Raw genomic sequence first — 21,136 nt, 5'->3', positions numbered from 1 at the left:
CCATGGGATTTTCCAGGCAAGAGTACTGGTGCGGGTTGCCACTGCCTTCTCCGTGATACTCTTTACTCTTAGATTATTCATTAGCCATCTCCACCCTCTCCTACCCAGGAAGGCTTTGAATAATCACTAAATAGATAACGAGACCTACTTCTGCTAACTTTTCCTAACACATCCTCGTGCACAGCATCACGAACCTGCCACAGGCAAAAGGATCACAATAAAACAATTTCAGATTGAGAATTATCTGTACATTTCCTTAGTATTTAGTCTGGATTATCACCCAAAGATTAACTAACCACATGCTCTTCCAAATATTTTTATGAAATTCATATAGAGCATGAATTATCACCTCCATGTGAGGGAAGAAACTGGAATGTGCCTTTCCCCAGCAGGTTTTCAGTACAGCCAGGAAAAACCTCCAGTGTCTGCACTTGAATTTTCTTTCCCTGCCCACAGTCCAAAGTATCCTTCATGTCTTCAAGATAAAAGTCCAGAAAAATCCCAAAGAATTTCCGAGAGCCACAGCCACGAAGGAGGGCTTGTTGTTGGTCTCCCTGTGGTTCTAACACTTCCCTCAATAGCCTGATATATCTTCCCACCACACCAGGCATTTCATCCTGAAATTCTCTTTATCAAAAAAAAAAAAAAAAAAAAAGCCTTGCAGGAAATGCTCTGGCCATTGAATTGGTTCATAATGACAACTTTCTCAAAATTTTCCATTAGGCATCAGCTGCTCTTTAAGTTAGAGTGAAGAGAAAAGGTCATCATTTCTCTTGCTGCTTAAACTAGAGCATGACTCAGAAGAACAAACAGGGAAGAGACGGCGCGAATCCCCACATTATTTTTTAATACCCCACGTGGTCCTGCAGGCTCCACTCAATAAGATCTAGGACTAAAGTAAGTCTATCTTTCCTTACGTAACTGTTTACCTTTGCAAAGCCTTCCTAATCTCCCAGGATGTGCAGATGGCTACAGAAAAGAAACTACATTCCTTCTTCTATCATATGGGACAGACACCCAGCAGGCAAGACTGGTTTCCCCTAGGGTCAGGCAAGTGGACAGCCAGCCCCGTGTCAGAACAGAAGGTTGGAGCTGAGGGTGTGGGCTGAGCTTCTCCTAGTCAGAGAAGGGGGTGGGGACTGAGGAGAGAGCAAAAGGCCACCTCCCCAGCCAGCACACCCTCCCAACTCAAGAGCATCTGTGAGATTCTATCATTAGAGATTCCTTGTCTTTGTCTCCTGAGAGAAGACAACAAATCACACACTGAATTATAAGCAAATCGGTGGGAATCTGTTCATCATGTGACTCCCTCTGGAAGTGGGGCTCCGGGGCAGTGGGAGTTCTTCATTCACAATGCTGCTCAAGCCCTGTCCAAGTGGATGAGAGCTGGTGCTGTGTACAGGGACAGAGCAGGCAAGTCTTCTCTTCTTGGTCCAGCCAGGGTTGGTTTTGTTTTTGGTTTGTTTGTTTTAACTGAAGTACAGTTGATTTATGTGGCTTCCCTGGTGGCTCAATGGCTCAAATGGTAAAGAATCTGCCTGTAATGTGCAAGACCTGGGTTTGCTCCCTGGATCAGGAAGATCCCCTGGAGAAGGGAATGGCTACTCACTCCAGTGTTCTTGCCTGGAGAACTCCATGGACAGAGGAGCCTGGTGGGCTATGGTCCATGGGGTTGCAGAGTCACTGAGCAACTAACACACACACATAGTTGATTTACAATGTTGTATTAGTTTCAGATGTATAGCAAAGTGATTCAATTATACATATATATATATATATTCTTTTTCAGATTCTTTTCCCTTATGAGTTATTACAAAATATTGAGTAAAGTTTCCAGTGCTACACACCTGTCCTTGCTGGTTATTTATTTCACATGTGCAATGTGTATATGTTAATCCCAAACTCCTAATCTGGGGAAAGAACACCCTCCCCTTCCCTCCTTGGGAACCCTAAGTTTTTTTTCTATGTCTGTAGGTCTATTTCTGTTTTGTATACATTCACTTGTATCTTTTTTAAAAAAGATTCTACATATGAGCAATATCATACAGCATTTGCCAATGGTTTTTAAGACTCCATAACTAGTCTTACATCACTGGCCTGCTGAGCTGGCACACCTCTTGCACACATAGAACAGCACTGCTCTCAGAATGGACCCCTCACCATCTTGATCTGTAGCCAAAGGTTTTCAGCCCAGGGATTTCCTGGATATAATGTCAAATCAGGTGAATAGAATCTCTTTGGTTACCTTGGAAATTCTCTCTGAAAGTAAAACCTTGGTTTTAAAAGGGAAAAAGGGAAGTTGATACCTGCCCAGCTCCATTTTGGGTGAGGTTAGTGGAGTTGCCTTTGCAGAGTTAAGTGTTACCAGGTCCCCCACCCACGCTGTCCCAAACAGGCTGCGTGAGCTAGAGCTTCCCTTTATTCCCCAGCTCCTGACAATACAGTGTCCCACTGGCAACTTCCAAAACACAGGGTATGAACTTTCTCTTCTGGATTTGAAGGCTGGAATTTCAGAAGCGATTTCAAGTTTTGATTGCCCAGTTCTCATTTTCTGTGGATTTTGGCAAGCCAGCTGTTTGTGACATTATTCTCATCTGCTAGCCCCACCCTTTGGTGGGACACATTTCAAACTGAAATCATCCCATCTTGAGCCATGAGATCTCTTGCTTCATTTTTAAAAAAGCAAAAGAGCCTAGCACTCAGCTGCAAACAAATTCCTAGGTTAAAGAACAACCATTTTTTGTCAGCTTAAGCAGATATTCTGACTTTCTGGGGACGTTTACCCCATGAAAATGTACTCTCTCTCTCCTGGTGGAATGCCTCCCAGAATTCGCTGGGTGGATCAAGTGACATTTCCAACTAGAGAGGCGAAGAGGAATGGAATGGGAAACACAGTCATGATTCTTTTCTTCTGCAACCAAGGTTTTCAAGGAATTGGCTACTTACTCTTCTGGCCTTGGTATGTCTCAAGCAGCTGTATTCACATTTTGTTTTGGGGCAAGCTCTCACTGTCTGAATTGCTATCGGCCGTTTAGGCCAAATCTTGTGTCTGAATCTCGGTTAATTTAGGAACAGGCTAGAATTTTACCTGCATACCTATCTTCACTTTCTGTTTTACTTTGGAGACCTGGATTTTTAGGTAGAACTGGAATCTCTCAATGCTCTCAATGTGGATTCCCTGTGCCAAAGCAGCTGCATTACGAAGTTGAAAAGGGATCTGATTTGACTTTACTTCCATCTCAGTTTCTATCCAGTTTTAGTAAAGATGGAAACTGCACATCTTCTTTTATGCCCATTATTTCCACTTCAGGTAAAAAAGGAAGAAGTTAATGTCCAAACATGTTCGCTTGTCTCTGTCTCAGAACATTTCTTATAGGTCTATCCAGAGAGGACAGAGGCTGTGTTGATTCTGCCTGGGAAGACTGAGACAAGTGGGTTTAAATAATTCATAGCTTTTCAATCTATCAAGGCGGTGGCTGTGGGGTTGTTTATCATACTTAAACAACTGAGAATGGGCAGGAACTGACATTCAAATGACACCAACATGAGGGCATGGGATGGGAAGGAGGAACAGGGGTGGTGGTGGCAGAGCAGAATGATGACTTATGTAGCAGTTCACCCCTCTGCCAGCATCTGCAGCAATGCTACTCATTTCCCCTATGCTTTGTTTCTCAAACCAGAATTGTCAGCTTCCTCCTCCCAAGGAATATGTAGCCATGTGCTGGGCACTGGTAGCCCGGGGATTAACAAATCCATCTTCCTAGAATACAAATTTTGCATGAAAGATTTGGGGGTTGGGACATGTAAAGCAACTTAACTAGTAATTTAAATAGTTTTATGTTTAAAAAGCAACATATTAGGAATAGCATAATATTCAAATATATATTTTAACCTAAAAGAGGAGAGTGAAACCAACTCTTCCAACTTCCATGAGTGTTCTACTAAATCCCAGGCTTCCAGGGATTGCATGTCCACACTCTGGCAGGTGGGATCCCTGAGCAGAAACATCTGAAAAACCCATCCTGCTGTATCTAACAGAAGTACCCACTACACCGGTGTCCCGAGGCTGGCCTGCAGCTGGCTTCTGTTGGGCAGGGCTGCCCCAGGCACGCTGCTGTGTGGACTTGCTGCGTGATGCCTGGGCCCAAATGAGCCATTCCACCCCTCTTGCTCCAAATAAATCCCCACTGTCTGCCTGTCATGATTGCTTCTCACTGGATGGTAGTTACGAGGCCATTAGTAGAAAACAAGAATCTGCTCTTTCCCCATCTGCATATTGGACAAGTCTTGCACTATTTAGCTTGTGAGGCCTGATAAGAAGGCAGCACAATTTGCCCATTGACTGCTGCCCTCCTTTCCAGCCCCGAGTACCAGAGTCTCCTGGCTTAGACTCTGATTTTGCATGTCCCTAGCTGTCCCCCATTGAATGCTTTCAGTCGCACCTGCGTGGCACTTGTGAGCAAAGAAAAAGGGCTCCCTTTGAGCTAATTCAAACTCCTGGCCCTCACACTTGTTCCACTCTTGTCTGTCCCCAAGATCTCTAATTTGAGGCCTAAACATGTTGGAAGAATGCTGTTTTCATGTGTCCACAATGCACTGTTTATTTTGATCCATACTCCTAGGAACATGCTGGGTACTTCCCTTGTATTTTTTTTTTCCCCCAAAGAAGGCAGGCACTGATGACACGGCTCTCTCTCCTCTTCTTTTTCATGATGGCTCTGAGGTCAGCCGTGACTGTGTCCAGGCATAATCTCCCCTGGATTCAGCATCTCTCCGGACCTGGTCCTTCTTTTGTTGACTTTCAAGAAAAACAACTGACTTTAGGACATGAATAGCTCGGTGCCATAGTCCCATGAAGGTTTAGCACATTTGAAAATTATTATCATGATGACAGACTATTGGATGCCATGATAAATTAGGAAGTTCAGATGCCAATTTATCATGTAGTGAGATTTAAAAAGAATTGCTATCAGAACTGTTGCTACCAGAATTCCTTTTGTGAAGAGAACTGACTGCTAAGTTCCATAAGGATAAGGACTATATCTACTTTCTCTTCTTTGAATACCCAATGCCAAGCTCAGTGAGGGGAACAAAATAGGAGCTCGATAAAAATTTATTGGAAAAAATGAATGCATAAAAACCTTTAATGGGCCATTTAGACAGACTAAATACAGCATCTGGAAGGGCCAGAACAAAGGAAAAGCTAAATGGCTATACATAAGAAAATGGAAGAAATTCCCTCTTAAGAGGGAAGAGAAAGGGAAAGAGAGAACAGAACATTTCAGGAGGTAGGCTCAGAGATATTTAAGTTCAGCAGTGTATTAAATTCAAATTTAAGCTATGCTTGAATTATAAAATCCCTCATCTCCTCATGTTTATTTTATGTAAAACTGCTACACACACAAAGGTTTCAAGTGAAGACTTTTTGTTGTTTTACTTGCTAAGCAGTGAAAGGTGCTGAATTTTCTGTATGGGAAAGTACCACAAGAGTAAGGAATATCCACAATGATGCTCAGAGGACCTAGAAACTACTCCACTGGAAGCGGGAATCACCAGCAGGGGTTGTTGCTTCTCCTCTACTCAAATCCCAGGCAAACTTGCATAGTGTGGGGTGCAGCCCACCCAAGAGGGATGGGACTCATTTTGGTCTCCTGTGACATCTAATCATGGTAAGACACGACCACTGGGCTATGAATTTCATTGTATCTGACACCACTCAAGTCCTTGTTTTTGAATTCAATCCTTCCCATTATCCTCCTTTCCCATTTTTTATAATGCCTTAAAACATTTTCACTATCATGAAATAAAAAGTTTCTGCTGAGAACAAAATGAGAAATATGTTTATTCCCATGAGGATTACCACCCATGAAATCTATTCTTGCCTTTATAAGGCTCAGCTTAGAATATAGGTAGAAAAGCATTTGAAAAATGCTTGTAATCTTGAATCTGAAGTAATAATTAATTGGCGTGAATCTGAAGAGGCTTCCCTGGTAGCTCAGCTGATAAAGAATCTGCCTACAATGCAGGAGACCCTGGTTTGATCCCTGAGTTGGGAAGATCCACTTGTGAAGGGAAAGGCCACCCATTCCAGTATTCTGGCCTAGAGAATTCTCTGGACTATATAGTCCATGGGGTTGCAAAGAGTTGGACACGGCTAAATGACTTTCACTTTCCTTTACACTTCCACTTTAAACTAATAATAAATAATTAAGTATAAGAAATTATGATGCAATCTTAAATTTCAAATGAGATTTGTTGAAGAAAAAAAGAAGAAGTGTAGAAATGTGCCACTGAAGAAATGTGCCTTCCCCATCTCATCTCAACCATCATGATGGATTAGTGAGATTAAAACAGTAACTTTCTCTACTACTGACTATGATAATAGGTGTTCTTTATCATATCTCTTTATTTAAATTTTAAAAAATGAGTGTGATTAATTCTGAACTTGCAGGAAACTTGCATACCAAGAGACAGTTTGAGGTTAATGTTCTTTGCAATTATCTTAGGCTTTTCTCCAAATCCTCCAAGGAGTTTTCTTAGAACAATATCCTGGGAAACGAACCAGGAGGGTAGACCCTTGGCATCTGAGGGTTCCACATGGCACGTTTACACTCTGCATATCTGCTATATGTAACTGCCTCTGGATTTCTATGATACATAGGAATTTGTCATTTTGAGTCTCACTTAGCCTCATTTGTTGTTCTCTACTGCTCTCCAGAAGGGGTTCTCTTTCTCTACAAAAAAAATGGCCACTGAAATTTCTTGAAAATTGAAAAAGTGGTTAATTTATGATGTAAAAGATGGGACAAGAAATAGACTTATGCTTGAAATGTGGTTCTAGGAAAACATGGATTCCCCAAAATAAAGAGAAACAACCTTTTCAAATATTAAAGAAATTGTATACTGGGACTTCCCTGTGGCTCAGACGATAAAGAGTCTGCCTACAATGCGGGAGACCTGGGTTCGAACCCTGGGTCGGGAAGATCCCCTGGAGAAGGAAATGGCAATCCACTCCAGTACTCTTGCCTGGAAAATCCCATGGATGGAGGAGCCTGGTTAAGCTACAGTGTGTGGGGTCACAAAGAGTCGGACACGGCTGAGCAACTTCACCTTACCTTACCTTACTGAAGTGACAGAAATTAAAATTTGGAAAGAAAAGATCTCATTACCAGCTCTTAGCTCATATTTTAATATAGAGGCAGAGTACAGAACTGACACTGCACTCATTTTCTATTTCCCACCCACCCACGAGCCAGCTGTGTAAACTGCAGATAGCTACTTCACCTCTCTGGTCATTGTCATCATCATCACCATTATGGAGGCCAGAATTTATTGAGTCCTTACTATGAGTTAGGCATTGTGCTAAGCTCTTTGTCTGGATTATCTCATTTAATGCTTGCAACAGCTTGATGAAGTAGGCACTATTATTATCTTTAGAAGCAAATACTACTGAATAACAATAAGAGTTACTGAAGCTGTATGTTGTCACTCTGCTTATTTAACTTATATGCAGAGTACATCATGCAAAATACTGGGCTGGGTGAATCACAAACTGGAATCAAGATTGCCAGGAGGAATATCAACAATATCAGATATGCAGATGACACTACCCTGGCAGAAAGCAAGGAATAACTAAAAAGCTTCTTGATGAAAGTGAAAGAGGAGAGTGAAAAAGCTGGCTTAAAACTCAACATTCAATAAACTAAGATCAGGGCATCTGGTGCCATCATTTCATGGCAAACAGTTGGGGAAAAAAAATGGAAACAGTGGCAGATTTTATTTTCTTGGGCTCCAAAATCACTGTGGACAGTGACTACAGCCATGAAATAAAAAGACGTTTGCTCCTTGGAAGTAAAACTATCACAAACCCAGATAGCGTATTAAAAAGCAGAGTCATTACTTTGCTGACAAAGGTCCATATAGTTAAAGCTAAGGTTTTTCCACTAGTCATGTATGGATGTGAGAGTTGGACCATAAAGAAGGCTGAGCGCTGAAGAATTGATGCTTTAGAACTGTGGTGTTGGAGAAGACTCTCAAGAGTCCCTTGGACAGCAAGGAGATCAAACCAGTCAATCCTAAAGGACATCAGTCCTGAATATTCATTGGAAGAACTGATGCTGAAGCTCCAATAATTTGGCCACCTTATGCGAAGAGCCAACTCATTGGAAAAGGCCTTGATACTGGGAAAGTTTAAGGGCAGGAAGACAAGAGGGCAAAAGAGGATGAGATGGTTGGATGACATCACTGACTCAATGGACATGAGTTTGAACAAACTCCGGGACACAGTGAAGGATGGGGAAGCCTAGTGTGTTGCAGTCCATGGGGTTGCAAAGAGTCAGACAGGACTTAGTGACTGAACAATAAAGCAAAACATTACTGAATGCTGATTGTGGGGGAAAGGAGGCCAAATGCATTACATGCATCATCTCATATAATCCTTTTAATCATGAGTTGGGTACTATTAAGCCTCTATTTAACAGATAGGAAATTGAGGCTTAGAGAGGTTCATTAATTTGTTGAAGATGACACGGCTAGTAAGAAGCTAAGGGGGATTTTGAATTAAAAATGCCATGTGCAGCAACATGGACGGACCTAGAGATTATCATACTAAGTGAAGTCAGACAAAGATAAGTATACAGACATCGCTTATATGTGAAATTTAAAAAATGGTATAAATAAACTTATTTACAAAACAGAAACTTACTCATAGACTTCAAAAACAAACTTATGGTTACCAGTGGGGAAAGCTTGCGGGGAGGGAAAAATTAGGAGTTTGGGATTAACATATACACGAGCTATCTATAAAATAGATAATCAACAAAGACCTCCTGTGTAGCACAGGGAATTCTACTCAATATTCTGTACTAACCTATATGGGAAAAGAATCTGAAAAAGAATGGATAAATGGATAACTGAATCATTCCACTGTATACCTGAAACCAACACAACATTGTAAATCAACTATACTCCAATATAAATGCAAGAGAAAATATTCTCTGGAGCTCAAGATCCTAACCATTAGGCTCTACTGGGTATGTAAAGAAACTAATCATACTGAAAAAACAGACATTAGTGTACAGATGTGGAGTTCTTTATATTTACACAGTACCCAGTGTTGGCAACATTCTGTCATTTAGTCATTATGTCATATAGATGGTATTTCCCATTGGCACGGCCAGATCTCTGAACTGTTTCCTCTGTAGTAATTTTCACAGAACCATACTCACTGCATGTGGTTTCCTATTTGCGGCCAAGATTGAACGCTGAAAGGACAGCTGGTTGAGGTTCAGCTTTTAGAAACAGACTATAAAGCCAGGTCTCATCTGTGTGTGACTTGAGGTGACCCATAAGCGACTGAACCTGTGCCCTGGTCACATTAGCACTGCACTTTATCCAAAGAAACCAATTGCCCTCATCAAATCCTAAGTGTTATCTCGAGCAATTTCTTTTTTTGTACCCTATTAAACAGATGGCAAGAATCTGTGTTTCTGACAATTGAACAAACTTTCTTTTTTGCCTTTCTTGGCTTACAAGAAGAAAGGAATAGAAAATGGAAATTCACTGGGACAAAGAGAGGCAGATTTCTAATGTAGATTCTCCAAACCCTACAACATACACCATCACACATCCACACACACACATGCACATACCCCAACACAAAGACACACAAATGCACACAAAATACATACGTACATGCACACATACACACAGAGCCACCACCAGCAGAACAGCAGAGACAAGAGCAATAATTATTTGTCCATAATGAGAGCCCGATGGGAGATTTAGCAATACTTCATTTTCATGCATTTTCTTTAAGGGAGCACAAGTCATAGAAGACATAGAAACAAATAAACAATCTCTTAGATTGACTGTCAATGTGAGGAGCAGATGTATCCAAATGATAGTTACTAATGTTATTTCTGTCTCTGGGAGAATGATAAATTACATTCAAGTCCATTACTTAGTAGAGTTATTATGCATTTAGGAACTGAAATGGGGGACAGTTTTGATTTTTTTTTTTTGGGGAAGAGCAAAGGCAGACTCATCTTTCGGCTGAAGCATGACTGTTTTGGGATCTTCTTAGATCCCATCTTGAAAGAGAGAGAAGCTGGCCAGGTGTCACTCTCGTCCTTGATGGGTGGCACAGATGAAAAGAGGGGCATGCGCAGGGGATTTGTTCTCGACTTCATCATGATACTCTTCCTTTATCTGACATTCACTAAAAATAACATTTGAATGAAGGAATCAGGTCACCCGGTGACAGTTTTAGTAGTAGCAGTACATTGTGGGGAAAGCTTTTATGTCTTCATGCAGCATTGCACAATTTCAGTGTTGGGTTTGTAGAAGGCATTTCCAAAGACAGTCCTCAGAGCTCAGGAGAGGGTAGCTACATTTCTGGGGCAACTCGGAAAGCACGCTTCCACTATGAAGGCAGAAGCTAGAAGGAGATGAATAAAACCTTAAAGCCTTGTTCCAGTCCTGCCATTCCGTACCTTTCTCCATGTGATATACTGGCCCCAGTAAGTAAGCAGACTACTCACTGCTTTATGATATTTGTTTCATTTTTGAGTACAGAAAATACAAGCTGCAGATTATTTTAGTGTCAGATGGTCGGAGTGAAACTTGGAGCCTCTGAAGACAGAAGACATTTGTATCCTAACTCCTGATTCCAGAACTTTTAAGAGACCTGGCACATAGTAAAGTTCTGAAGATTATTGAATGAATAGTAATAGTCAGAAACTCTTGCGGTCTTTCTGATGCATCTGCTGCCTTCACCCTCACTCAGCCCGGCCACTGGGTCCCCTGGCAGAGACTCAGACACACCGAACACAAACCTCCTTTGCATTCACTGTCCTACTGACCTGGACAGCTTCTCACATTTATTTGTGGGACCGGCTCTCCCACCTCCTAAGGTCTCTACCCAAATGACATCTTATCAATGAGGACTTCTGTCCTTTTCTCCACATTCTTCCATTGTGCTTACCAGCATCTGATATAATATATATTCACTTGTTCATCTGTTTAGCCTCTTTATCTACTCCCCCTGACTAGAACACAAGCCCATAGGAGCATCAGCTTTGCCTTGTTCATTGCTGGATCCCCAGAGCTTAAAAATAAATACTGATTGAGTGAGCAAATGGATGAACATGTGTTTTGGTTATCATTCCTCGCGTTGATACGAACAGATACTCACTCAAGCAATATCAAGTAAAGGGGATTTGCCTTAAAAGGAAGGAATCTTCCAGAAACCCAAGGATAGCAATGATGATAGGTTCCTTGGTGGGGTTGGGATGGGTGTCCTAGAGGCAGGAACTGGAAAAAGTGGCCGGACCTCAGTGGAAGGGTTGAAAAGATTAACTCCGGCACTCCATCGTGACCGCACGTGGAGTCTCCTCTCCCTGGAGACTACTGATTTCCTTCTCACTTCAGCTGGTACCACCCCACGTGATAGCTCTGGCTGTACATTTACTGCCCCACTCCATCAGCTCTCTCAGTCACAATCTTTCCATGGAGGAGTCTGATGATCTCAGGTCACCTTTTCAACCCAGGTCAACAGTGCCTAAGTTGCTGGCTTCTCAACTGGTTAAGCCAGTGTCCTCCCTGGAACCACTCACCTATGATGTGAAGCAGTATCAGGTGATCTGATCCTCATTCAGTAGAAATCGCCCAAGGGGCAACTTCTAGAAGGATCAGGATATTGATCTCCCAAATACTATCCTCCTCCTCCTCCTCCAAGAATGCTCTTTTATCTCCTGCGCTCACACTGCACTCAGTTGCTCAGTCGTGTCTGACTCTTCGCGACACTGTGGACTATAGCCCACCAAGGTCCCCTGTCCATGGGATTTCCAGACAAGAGTACTGGAGTGGGTTGCCATTCCCTTCTCCAGGGGATCTTCCCAACCCAGGGATCAAGCCTGCATCTCTTACGTTTCCTACATTGGCAGGTGGGCTCTTTACTGCTGAGCCACCAGGAAAGCCCCTTGATTTCCTACATTCCCCTTTAAAGGCAGTAGGGAGTTCACTGCACCTTTTTTGTTTGCTTGGTAGACTTTTAATCAGTTGGTTTTGTCCCCCACATGTCTTAAATATCATGACATGTGTTAGTTTAAAGACTTTACAGTTCATGTGGAATCAAAAGTCATACAAGCATTTTTTTGGTCATGGGCATCATGGCAGATTCTAGATCTAAAAAGGTCAGATGGTGTGGCAGTCCCACATCATTCCTGGGCAGAGAATGTTCTCATATACACAGTTGACCAGAAATGCCACATCTACTGGGGCTTCTTCTCATGAGTTAGGAGATTTGGGGACAGGGAACATTCTGAGACAGCTAAATTCACAGCAAAGGGACTGGCTGCTGCTGCTGCTGCTAAGTTGCTTCAGTCGTGTCTGACTCTGTGCGACCCCACAGACAGTAGCCCACCAGGCTCCCCCGTCCCTGGGATTCTCCAGGCAAGAACACTGGAGTGAGTTGCCATTTCCTTCTCCAATAAGGGACTGGCAGGAGACAATTATTTTGTTTGGCTCAGATGCTAGAGGCTAAGCTCTTGAAAGGTGTGTAATTAATCTCTCCTACGCACTCTTTAAGTCTCTTGTCAAACCCAGGATTTGTGTTACTTTCTGGTCTCAAGATTTTACTATTGAGAACCTTCAGCTAAGTAAACTGAAGCCTGCATGGACCCTGATGATGTTCCAGGGAGACTGTTGCCGTCAGCATTCTACAGAAAGCAGGCAGCCATAAGCAATGGGGTGGTGACCCTTACAGAAGCCACCGAATGCATTCAGCGGACCCAGGGGCAGTCACCCTCAGTTTCTTCAGCTCTGAACCTTAGAATTATGAGGATCAAAATTGAATGGACACACTGTGTGTGAAAAATCCTCCAGTTTAAATGATCAGGAAAGAGACTTTATTTTTCAGAGTAGGAGCTGACAACTATGGCCCATGGGGCTTGCTGCCTGCCTTTTTTTTTTTTTTTTAATAACCTGTGAACTAAGGATGGGGTTTACATTTTTAAATGGTGAAAAACGTCAACAGAAGAAGAATATTTCATGATATGAAAACAATATGAAATTCAGATTTCAGTGTCCATGAGTAAAAGCTTTATCGAACACAGCCATGTTCAGTTGTTACATATTGCCTATGGCTGCTTTCCCACTACAAGGGCAGAGCAGTTGTGACAAAGACACAAAGCCTAAAATATTTGTTTTCTGGCTCTTTACAGAATCAATTTTCCAAATTCTGTTTTAGAACATAGAAGTTAAAAGTAACCATCTAAGTCAGACATAACTATGTCAAATCATAGCTCACCACTAATTAGCTTTGTGGCCTTAAAAAGTTACCTAAACTTTTTAAGCTCCACTTTCCTCATCTGTAAAATAGAGACAAAAACAGTCCTATCCCCAGTGGTCTTCTGGAGGAAGTGGATGAGCAGAGAGCCCAGCTCCACTGAGTAAACCAAGGGATGACTGTGAGTCTCTTATCCTCAGCTTCCGGGATGGTGACTGGCACAGAACAGGTGACAGATATGTATTGCAGGATAAATGCATGAATAAACAGCAGAGTGGACATTTAATATTAATTTGGCATATTACCCCAGAGGTGTCTGGGGCCAAGTAGCCAATGAAAGAAATGGAAAAGACAAGCCAAAAGTCCAAGAGGGGTCAGGACGGAGCAAAGCCAGACCAACTGAGCTGTTGCTATTCCTACCAATGCTGCCCCTGCTGCTGGGGTCAACCAAGCCTGGGCAGGGGGCTCTCACTGGGCACTGAGATTTCTCTTCTGCTCGGGTTTATCAGAGTACTTATTCCTGGAATTAGAAGCCACTCATTCACTCTCTACCATTAGGAGATCTTTTGGGCTTTACCTTTACAGGCAAATATATCCAGAACCCTCCCCTTTTCTCTCTCTCTCTTTCCTCTGCCATTCCTAGAGTTCTGGGCTGAGCCACCCATCATCTCTCACCTCGGTGATTTCAACAGTGTCTGTTTCCTCCTTTGTTCTCCTGTAGCCTGTTCTTAGTACAGTAACGAGGGTAACCCTTGCACAAGGTCAGATTATGTCACTCCTCTGCTCAACTGTCCGGGCTGCTTGTCCCATGCAAAGTAAAAGCCAAAGTCCTTCCAATGGCTTAAAAATCACGGCTTGCTCTGTTCCACCCATTGCTCTTGACTGCCTCTCCTCTTCTCCCCTCTTGCCCACTCTGTTCCAGTCGCAAGGCATTTTGCTGTCCCAAAGGCACCAATCGGTTCCTGCCTGAGGGCCATCCTCCCATCTGTAGCTTCTGTCTGAATGCTCTTCCTTCTGACAGCCCCATGGAGTACTCCTTTCCTGCCTTCAAATCTCCTCAAATGTCACGTCTCAGTGAGCTCTATCCTGGCCACTCTGATGAATTAATTCTGTTTAAAACCAGATTTGCACCCTTCAGCATTCCCAATCCCCCTTAGCTTTTACTGGTTTTATTTCCACTAGAATGTAAGCTCCACGAGGGCAGAATTCTGAGGGTTCTTTGTCCAGCAAAGCATTCCAAGGATCTGGAACAGTAGCCAGCCCATAGTAGGTTCTCAATAAAATTTGTTGATTGAACCAATTAATCTAGTGTTTTATAATCCAATAGCCTTTCTCCCATCTCAGAATTTACCTCTCACTGGATCTGCCAGGAAGCTGACCACCCCCTGGAAGTCTCCGTGCCAGTATTTTAGATTCTATAAAGGAAGCCTAGAGAAACTCTCCCCAGGGGAGTCTGCGGAGGCCCAAACTACACCCCAACTCCAGCTGTACCCCCTGGGTCAGGAATGACCTTACTGAAGGCAGATCATCCAGCACTGGACTATTCAAATTCCTGTTTTTTCCCTTTCCCTTGCTTTGTTTTTGCACCAGCATTATTGGCAAGATCTGCAGAACTTCAGCAAAAGGGTGAGGAAGACACAAACCTCAATAGCACTGAATTTCTAGCCTGTATAAAAGATCTGGCAGGAAAAAGAGCTTAAACTTTGGCAAAAATTAGGGGTAGAATCTGTGTATTGAGTTATCCCAATTATCTCAGATAATGGTGCGATTATATCAACACCTCTGAGGAGGATGAAAGGAAAATATGAAACGGCTCCCTTCTCCTCTGTACACTGTACCCTGTTCTGTACCCTGCCCAGCACAGCACGGGCACATCCAGCATCTCTCATCCCAAGAGGGAGACTGTTGCTTATAGACACCTGGTTCCCGGCTGTCACATCGTAAGGAATCCTACCAGTGTTCACAGGAAACGTCCTCACAGCCCTCTCCCTCTGGCCCATGTTCCAGTAGAGATGACTGTGGTCAGAGCCGTCATAAAGTTTAAGTGTACGTGAATCATAAATAATGACGAATAACCACATTATAAATTTTGCAAGGCTTGTTTCACAGAGATGAGATTTATACCTAAAGAAACTGAAAGTAAATCCTTCCTCCACCCTTTTAGGGCCTCAGGATACTCAGCAATAAACAGGGAAAGGAAACTGCCTGAAGAATTTATTGAGGGAAGTCCTTGACCAGCCAGAGCTGGGGCACTCCTGGCGTAGGCTTCCCGCATGTTCTTTCACTTCTCAGGTTGTTATCTAGAGAAAGGGGGTGGGAAGAGCAAAGTGCTCCTAAGACAGCACAATATACTATACTTCTGGGTTCCTCTTTAGAACCTGGAGATGTAAAGTTTTAACTTTTTTTCTTACACATACAACTATTTATTGCTATAAAATAGGCACCTACCTTTTTTTTTCACCTATCAATTTTATAGGTGTGCTTTAAGAAAAAAAAAAAAAGCCAAGCCCTTGCTTCTCTCTGCTTCTGCCCAGTCAGAATGTAAGGAGTAAAGTAAGTGAAAGCTATACCCTTTTTTACCCATTGGGCAGTGCTGCCTGCCCCTCACTCTGGGCCAGTGAGTCTATTTGCAAAGCTGATTTAAGATGAAAAGCAAAGTGTAAGGAACAAGCTGTACCCCTCTGCCCTGATGAATATTTTCTGAGTGAAGTTTGACCAGTCTCAAAATTCTTCACAAATTCAAGTGGAAAAGGCATTGGGCTTCTAATGGCCTGGATCAGGTTTCCATAGTAGCTTGGTTAGACAACAGACCTTTTCCCAAGAGTTATGCAGATCTTGTCAATAATGCTTGTGCAAAAACAAGAAAGCCAACAATGGGGTCTTGTTCAGTTTAAGCTGAGTCATGAAAATCATGCACTAAAACCATCCTAGGAGAAAGACCTGATTGGTGAAGCAACAGCCAGTAAACTCGGAAGGAATTTTTGAAAGGAAGTGTTACCCTCTGTATTCTGAAAGGCATTCAAAGCAATGAGATGTTGAAGACAAATAATTTGACATTGCACTTCTTAATCTCATAAAATATGCTTAAAACTAATTCATTATCATAATTTATAGCAGGAACTAGTCTCTTATGTCTCAATGGACAGCCTGTCTGACATCATGGTTCCATTTGCATGATTCATTTTTTTTAATGGCAATCTTGCCAGGCCATTATAAAGTAAAACAATTAATTATTTTTATGATAGTTGGTTGCCTTCTGGCCCTAGTTTTTCCTTCATGGGGAACGTTATCGCTCATGCAGGCTTGCCTGATACTTCTGCCAATGCATGTCAGAATGCTGCCTGTACATTAACACGAATCATCCAAAACATGCAAAATGAAACCTCATTTCGTTGGCCATTGCAAATTTAATACTGTTCCTGTCTTGTGTTTCTTACAGCTCTGCCTTTACAGCAAAGCAATTATTCAACCTGACCGGCACTACCATTACACCAAATGTCACCATTCATCCCAACAAATAGGAAAGCTTTAGTTAAGGACAGAGCTGTTTTCACTGGTGCTCTCTCAAAGAGGACAGTGAGAAGGCTGTGGGGAGGCAGAGTAAAGGATAAGGAAATTAGTCCTTCTGAGACTCTTCTTATGTCTATACCTCCAATGGAGAGTCAGATGCCATCTAAGCCAAAGTGAGGCTAGCTTTTATTTCTCTACCCCCTCCTACTCACTTCCCACTCTTCCTCATAACTACAGAAAAATGTAGAAAATCATTTTTCTGTTAAGATTCTCTATTGCTTATTATAATTATTATGGCAACGATTGCTGGGTAGGTTTGCAATCTGTGAGAGTTTACCACACTAAAGATATTAAATCCTCTTATGGACATGATCTCATTAATTCTTAGAATGATATTCTGATATGAAACAAGGACCCAGACCTTCAGTGCTCGTGCTGTTTATGGACAGGAGAGCAAGGCAAGGAGCTGGGAGGCTACAAGGGAATTAGCTAAGCTGGGATTAAAACCTAGTGTTCTCTCATTGAGTGCTAAGGCTACGCTAGATGATTCTACACCTTAGAGGCACAAAACAAACACATAAGGATCAGCCAGGATGGACTGAAAGTAACCCTTATTTCACAGAGCTTCACAGAGCACCATCTGACTGCAGCCTCTGGGTCTCTTAATTCAAATCCTTAGAGGGAAATATCACCGGCAAAGCCCTATCTCTAGACTGATAGCGTTTGGGTCAGGTGCCCAATCCTGGTCTAGCTCCTGTGACGTGAGTTCCGGTGAGGGATCACATGTGATGCAGAGGTGCTCCTGCAGCTAGAAGGGAAGTGAAGTCAGGCTTGTCTAGCCTGTTTGTTCTGACAAGTGTTAGTATATCATTGTGTTCAGCCTTGTCTTCATATTTAACTTGTCTTTCCTAGTACAGTAAGTTTCTCGACATTAGGGCTCTTTTCAAATTTTTTTTTTCTTCCTACCTCTCAGGGCCTTGTATGTGGGTTATCAAAAAATTTGGTTGAACCAACTTTATTCTCTTTTGGTATATAGCAAGTAAAAAATGTAAATATCTCTTAGCCATTTGATAAGAGAATTAATGGTATGACATTTTCAATTGCAATAGCTTTTAAATACTCATTTTAAAAAGATAGAAGATAGCCATATTTTTCTTCATAGAAGTGTGATCTTCCCATTGGCAAACATCACTTACAAGTGGTCTATGTTTCTTCAAAATGGTTTTAAGATGATGTGCTCAGAGACTTCAGTGTTCCACAATGACAGAGTAACTGATACCTGGCTTGTCTTCCTACTGCAATAAACTTTAACGATGAACAAAACACCTGAGGTAACTGTTTTTAGGCAAAGAACGACAGGCAGCATAGGACTGTGGTTTTTGTAATTCTGCAGTTCTTGAGAGAAGGGAAGCATGACATTAACCCCACAATTACCCCAGTTTTGTGCTCTGGGTATAGTTCTGCCATAATATAGGGAGATGGGGACAATGTAGAGTGAGAAGATAAGTCAGAGATTATAGTTCCAAGCTGCTGAAACAGTTAATATTTGTGAGATCAGATGCTAGAGTAGAATCCATGCAAAAAGAGGTCCCAAAAGTCTGTGGAGACTCACCATGGATCCTTGGCACAGACAGGACTGCACATCACCAGGTGAGACTCTTGGGTTCAGCAGGGATCAACTTCTGTAGGGCTGACAGTTGCATGGTAGTACCAGTGGTAACACCAAAGGTTGTATAGCACTGGCAGGTACTGGAGTTCTAGTCTAGAATTCAGTTGAAACCTCAGAAAGACTTTGTTTTAGGACTTGAGAAGTAAGAACTTTAAGAGTAAGGACCATATCATAGACTAAGGACTAACTTCAAAACCAAAACAGACATCCCCTAAAACAAAACAAAACAAAACTGAGTTTGACAGAGCCAAAAAGGATCCACCAGTGACTTAACCAGCCATAAGAACAATTCAACACTCTTTACACTCAACACATAATCCAGAGTCTCTATAATGTGTTATTCATAATGTCCAGGCTACAACAAAAATTTACCAAGCACACAAATAAAAAGACAAAATGATACAAAGAAATAAAAACAAGAAAAAAAAAAAAAAAAAAAAAAAAGCCGTTCCAGATGTTGAAATTATTAAACAAATACTTAAAGAGAGCTACTACACATATGTTAAAGGACTTAAAATATGGTCAAAATGAGTGCAGAGATGAGAAATCTCAGCAGAGAAAAGGAAACTATAGAAAAGAATAAAATGGAAATTCTAAAACTGAAAAGTACAATATATAAAATGAAAATTATTACTAAAGTTGAAGAAAGATAGATATTATCCATTCTGGAGATAAGAGATAGGTTAAAAAAATGAACAACTTGAGTGATCTATGGGACAATCATGTGGTTTAACATAATAAAAAGTATTCCAGTGTGACAACAAGATGGCAGAGGAGTAGATGGACCTGGAGTACTTCTCTCTCCAGGGATGCATCAGAAACACATCTTCAGATGAAGAGAATCTCACAGAGCTGAGAATCTCACCAGCTGAGAGTGGCCAGGAGTCCCTGACTACTGGAAAGGAATATATAGATCCATGCAAAGCTCGTTAGGATGAAGGAAGGAATGGAAAAAGAGGAGAGTGAGTGGGACTGGACCTTCACCTGGGGTGGAGGAACTGAAGCAGGGTGAGATCCCCACAGCAAAGCAATAGTTTGGGACAAAGCGTAGGCATCTGAGGCTGTTGGAGAGTGAAGCAGCTGACCTGTGATGGTCTGAATAGAGTGAGAACCACACAATCTGTAGCAAACAGGGACACAGGTCCTCTAGTAAGTGTAGTGGCTAGGAGCAGGGACATAGGGATTGGAGAGTAATCCCAGGGTGAGGACCGCTGTTGACTGTGGGGAGATGGCCCGAGAGGACCGAGTAGGGAGATCATGGCAGGGAATGCCCTTGGAGGAAAGCCAGGCAGTGATGGAGACAGGGTGATACTGCTGAGTCACGGGCAGGGGGTGGAGCCATCACTGTAGTGCCTCTCTCTCCCCACACGCCAGTGCTGGTAGTTGATTAAGAGAGACAGACCCCTATATATGCCGTCTTCAAGAAACCCACCTCAGACCTAGGGACACACACAGACTGAAAGTGAGGGGCTAGAATAAGATACTCCATGCAAACAGAAATCAAAAGAAAGCAATACTTTTGGAGTAGCAATACTCATGTCAGATAAAATAAACTTTAAAATAAAGACCATTACAAGAGACAAGGGCTTCCCTGGTGGTTCAGACTGTGGACAATCTGCTTGCAATACAGAAGACCTGGGTTCAATCTCTGGGTCAGGAAGATCCCCTGGAAGAGGAAATGGCAACCCATTCCAGTATTCTTGCCTGGAGAATCCCATGGACAGAGGAACCTGGTGGGCTGCAGTTCATGGGGTTGCAAAGAGTCACACACGACTGAATGACAAACACTATAAGAGACAAGGGAGGGCACTACATAATGTTCAAGGGATCAATCCAAAAAGAAGATATAATAATTATAAATACATATGCATCCAACATAGGAGCACCTCAATACATAAGGCAAATGCTAACAACTATTAAAGGGCAAATCAATAGTAACACGATAATAGTGGGGGACTTTTTAAATTCCCTGCTCACACCAACAGACAGATCATCTAGACAAAAAATTAATAAGGAAACACAAAGTTTAAATGATACACTGGACCAGTTGGACTTAATCGATATCTACAGGGCATTTCATCCAAAAGCAGTGGATTTCACTTTTTTCTCAAGTGCACGTGGAACTTTCTCCAAAAGAGATCACATCTTCTACCACAAATCAAGCCTTGGTAAATTTTAAAAAACTGAAATCACTTCAAGCATCTTTTCCACAACAACACTGTAAGATTAGATATCAAGTACAGGAAAAAACAAAACAAAACTACAAAAGACACAAATACCTATGCTTCTGAATAACCAACAGATCACTGAAGAAATCAAAAAGGAAATCAAAATATACCTAGAAACAAATGACAATGAAAACACAACAACTCAAAATCTATGGGATGCAGTAAAGGCAGTGTTAAGAGGGAAGTTTATAGCAATACAAGCCTACCTCAAGAATCAAGAAAAACATTGAATAAACAATCTAACCTTACACCTAAAGCAACTAGAAAAAGAGCAAAAACAGACAAACAAAAAAAAACCCCAAAGTTAGTAGAAGGAAAGAAACCATAAAAATCAGAGCAAAAATAACTGAAAAAGAAATGAAAGAGACAATAGCAAAGGTCAGTAAAACTAACCGGTTCTTTGAGAAGATAAACAAACATTAGCCAGACTCTTCAAGAAAA

Source organism: Bos mutus, chromosome 21 (assembly GCF_027580195.1).
Source record: "Bos mutus isolate GX-2022 chromosome 21, NWIPB_WYAK_1.1, whole genome shotgun sequence".
NCBI classification, from domain to species: Eukaryota; Metazoa; Chordata; class Mammalia; order Artiodactyla; family Bovidae; genus Bos; species Bos mutus.
This window is presented reverse-complemented; position numbering follows the sequence as displayed.